Raw genomic sequence first — 4,798 nt, forward strand, 5'->3', positions numbered from 1 at the left:
CAACTGCAAAACGACATTTGACTGTGATGAGCTTATTAGTTATGAGCTAGTACAACTGTTAGGGTTTACAGTGTACCTAATTAACGCGTTATAGACTTCTTAACACATTTTCTCATCTTTTCTCATAAAGAAAGCGAGTTTGTGTATTTCCTCAAAATATCTAAATATGTTTTGTATTAGTTTTGGTTGTTGTTTATACCAACATTCATTCATTCATATTCAATCATTTGTTAAAAAATGCCTTTTTCCATTTTTTGAATTAGCTGTTTTCTCAGTTGTTGAGTCGTACCTTGGGCTCAGTTAAATTGTGATGGGTATTTTTCTAAATTTGATATTAAAGGATAAATGAATTGTTAACGAATACAATCATTAGTTTAAGCAGTGCTGTCTAAAATAAGGGCTACTGTCTTTCTTGAGTAGCTTTATTTCACTTCTTGATTTCTTTCACCTCTGCTGCACTTATATGGAGGGATAATAAATTAACAAATTTCTTTTTATGGAGGGATAATAAGTTAACACACTTCTTTCTGTACAAAAAAACATGAAATTAACCATCTTTAGCTAGATCTCCTGTCACTTTACTCAGTTAACAGGGACGTATTTATGCATGTGCATGGTTGCACGCGTGTTAAAGCATATGTTCATGGGTTCATGAGCGTCAGGTCATCCAGAGACACTTTATTTTGGGAGCCTCTTAGACCAAGGTGTTACTGTCACTACCTCCTCAGGCTGTTCTGCTCAGACAGGCAGAGACTTGGTCACATGCAGTCTGAGGAGCTTGGTGGACCTTACACATGGGCTGAATGGCAATTCTGCTACGCTTTTAAGTGCTTTTTAAAGATAACCTATTTTATGATTTAATTGTCAACATTTTGACAGTTGTTGGGGTTGAGGCTGCATATGTGCTTACATGCCAAGGGTTTGATTGCGTGTTGATCCTTTTCTGTGCACCTGCGTGTGTCTACGCTGGCATGCATTTCTGTGTGTGTGTGTGTGTGTGTGTGTGTGTGTTTGTGTGTGTGTGTGTGTGTGTGTGTGTGTGTGTGTTAGCCAGCTGTGGGATCTCAGCAATGAGCTAAGGTGTGTAGCTTTTTCTCATGAGTAAGGAGAAAGCTACCAAGAGTCGCTGCTCTGAATGTTTAGGTATGTTTGCATCAAGCAACTCAGAATAGAATTTACTGCATGCAATTTTTGATTTGTCATCATAAGTAGGCCTAGTGCATTTTTTCTCTTGGTCTAGCAATCAACACTAGGTAATGCCATTTTCACTAACTACAGCCCTGGTTATTCTATTTTCTCTCCTGGACATGCAACTGTCAATGTAGTGTGACTCCCTTTTGAATCTGTGTTGTTTATCTACAGTGAAAACACTTTTACACACCCACACAGGATCATCGCCTTTCCATGTGTGGAAAAACGTATTACAGATGTCATCATTTATTCAACAAGCAGTTTGGTAGTTGATTTATGCAATGAATAGCTAATGGAGCAGCTGCTACAAAATTCAAATCTCCTGTGTGATTTATGGCTGCATTATTAGAGCCACAACTCATTGGGTGTGCTTGTATTTTATACATATTCTGTCATGCTGGGAATGAGTCACGCAGGTAGATCTGATTACATCTGAAGTTTTCTGACAAGTGAGGGCCTGGTCATATAATGGTCCTTGTAGCAGCTAGCTCCCAAAGCTAAGCCCTAGGCCTTTGTTGCTGCAGTTCATCCTGCTGCAGCTAACTGGCCTCTGGCTAGCCCTGAGTCCGGAGTGTTGCAAACATGCACATAAAACCATCACTGTACATCAGCTCTGGGAAGCTCAGAATTATGAAAAAGGCAACACATGTATTTTTTTAATCCACCCATATTCTAAATCTGGAATAAACTTTTCATCAGTCAGCCGAATCTGTTTCAAATAGGGATTGTGCAAAACTTCTTTAAGGTGTTGAGGGGGGCTGAACCTTATATTTGTACTTTGTAAGAAGTACTCATGATGGATAGTTTTAACATGACACCTCATTACCCACTAAGCAACTTGACTGCTGAACGTTTGGTCTAAGACCCGAGTGTGTTGCTAGTAGGGGCGAATGTAGCTTCAAGTAGAGATGAGGAGCACCATTTACCCAAATTCAAACCTTAATATCTTTAAGCAACTTAATTGTGTGCCACTAATGTTTACATTTATAAAACCCTGATACAGAACAGTTGTCCTCAACATGCTGCACCTACTGTATAAGGCCTCTTTGATGTAATCATTGCCTATATTTGCCAAAGAAGGCTGAAATAAAGTATGGATTTCAGACAAGAAAGTTAGCTATCTTATCTTGAGCCAAGAGAAAATCACACTTCCCCTCTTTATGACCCCCAAATAATCCTTTGATCTAACCCATTTAGTTTAACTCTCACACTTTCTTCTTGCCCTCTTGTTCTTTCACGCTCACTTCTCTCGCTCCCCTCATTCCCCCCTTTCTTAATTATTGATGGAAAATAGAAATTACAGATGATTAAATGACAATTATGATCTCCTACACAGGGGAGTTCTGCCAAGGGGAACAACTTAGTAGGTTACTGTTAAGGTCATTCATTAAATACTGGAGTTGAAGACCACACACATACACACACACACACACACACACACACACACACACACACACACACACACACACACACACACACACACACACACACACACACACACACACACAGTAACGCACGCACTCATACACACACAGTAGATACTGCATTTTTAGGCCTTGCAGAGTGTAATCCTTTCTGGTATAGGCCTCGGGGAGAGGCAGTTTGTTGACAGGGTTGGAAGGTCATATTACTTACAGAGAGACTTACACACGAGCAACATAAACATTCACTTGTTTGGTTGCACATATGAAGCCACAATGTATAAATGAGCCACACTGTGGTGGTGTCGTTTGACAGTTTGCGTAATAAGGTGCCTGAATGCTGAGATACAAGGCTAACTGTCTAACTATCTAAAGAGATGTAGGGAACATTACTGGGATTCAATAAGATTGGACGAGATCTATCCTTAGATGCACTGGAGAGGAAATTTTGCACACAAATAAAAAAAAGGCACACAACACACACTATATCTCCTTCTGTCTCTGAGGCAGCTCTGTTTTGGGTCTCACAATGCAAACAGGATGTAACCTATTTTGATCACGGTGCCATATTGAATCATCAAATATTAAAAGACTTGACTGCACTGCATTATGTCTTCTAAATAATGGTAGTTGAATAACGCGGGCTGCTACCGTTACCTCATATTCTTTCCTTGAAGACGCAGACGAAGCGGTCAATCTTTCCTCAGTAACTGTTTTATTTATGTGTGTTTCTGAGTGCACATGCATGTATCTATGTGTGTGTGCGGGGGGGGGGGGGGGGGGGGGGGGGGTGAGGTAGGGGAGGCTCTGGGAGCATCCGTGTCATTGATAGAGCATTAGCGCACTGTTCTGTCTGGGGTTCTTAGTCAACAGTCATGCTAGTGATTTGAAAAATTCCCCCTCATTTCTGATTCTTTCCCATCTCTTTTCTTTCTCTTCTCTGCATTCTCTCTGCTTTGCTCTCCCGGCTTCTATCTCTTTCCTGCCCCTCTTTCCCCCCCCTCGCTCTATGCTGATCCAGACTTTGGAATTCAATGTTGCTATGGTAACAATGTCAGGTTGGTCCTCTCTGCCTCCCCCTTTTGCTCCTCTTATTCAGGCTAGATGCAGTACAACTCACTCTGGAGTCAGTCTGTCTTTAGCCTGTAACACTGTCAATTATAATTACTCTAATCTGTATTAACATCATTCCAATGTGGTTTTAAAACATTAAAATAAAGCATCTGCAGTGTAGAAAGTAGATTTGATGGGTTGATTAGTCTACGACCCTGCTAGCAGCTCAGTGAGGCTAAAGGTACAGGGGTGTTTTGAGCTACGTAAATGCAAATATAAGCATGCTAACATGATCACAAACATAATGCTTACACATAAGCAGGTGTTTAACATGTTCACCATTTTAGTTTAGGGTGCATGCTAACAGAGCACAAAATGTAATTTGGGTTGCGGATATGTTGTCATAAATCAAAGTATTAGACAAATTATAATTTGGACCTAATCACCAAAGTGATTACAATTCATCCTGCTGGGAATATAAATGTGTGGAGCAAATTTCATGGCAATCTATCCAGTAGGTATTACAATATTTCACTAAAAGCCAATCACGTCAAGGTAATTGTAGCACTAGAGAAAAAGTTAGAGGACCACCAAAGTCACTATGATTAACTTCTAAAAATCATGAATGGCTGCACAAAAGTTCTTGGCCATCTATCTAATAGGTGTTGATATTTCTGTCTGACAGACTGACACTGACTGAGACATGCTGCTAGCATGGCAAAAAATAAAGGAAATAATAAAAACTCCACAAATCCCCTTGATCCAGATTCTTTTGTTTGGAAATTGATGGCATGCACTGCTTTATTTTGTCTTGTTATTTGAGATATTTAATAAGAGAAGAGAAGATTGTGAGTTTCTGGACTGTTAGTTGGACAAAGACCTCATCTTGTGCATCAGAAAACTAGAAAGGGGCAGTATTTAATGTTTTTGGACATTTTATAGATCAAACAATTTGTTGATAAATAGTGAAAATTCTATCTCATTCATTTAGCCTTTATTTACACAGGGTGGTCCAGTGAGAGCAGTTCACTCTCTTTTGCATGGGCACCGTCTGCAATATTACAGTTTTTTTCAATCGCTAACAAGCGCTCACCCATACTTCAGATACTTTTTCTAAACTCTTAACACAGACT

The 4,798-nt window shown here is 39.7% G+C and overlaps 1 protein-coding gene across 2 annotated transcripts in view; it reads left to right on the forward strand.

The window, feature by feature from the left end:
- The window catches only part of cacng8b (calcium channel, voltage-dependent, gamma subunit 8b), a 19,375-nt gene that overhangs the window by 3,884 nt on the left and 10,693 nt on the right, over positions 1–4,798 (forward strand). Inside the window, exon 2 of one of the 2 annotated variants that reach the window (XM_034874273.1) lies at positions 3,634–3,670. The exons of the other annotated variant lie outside the window; for it this stretch is intronic. The gene's annotated coding sequence lies outside the window, so the exon portion shown is untranslated. The remainder of the gene's footprint in view (positions 1–3,633; positions 3,671–4,798) is intronic. 2 annotated transcript variants of the gene reach the window in all.

This window comes from Etheostoma cragini, chromosome 6 (assembly GCF_013103735.1).
Source record: "Etheostoma cragini isolate CJK2018 chromosome 6, CSU_Ecrag_1.0, whole genome shotgun sequence".
In the NCBI taxonomy this organism is placed as follows: domain Eukaryota; kingdom Metazoa; phylum Chordata; class Actinopteri; order Perciformes; family Percidae; genus Etheostoma; species Etheostoma cragini.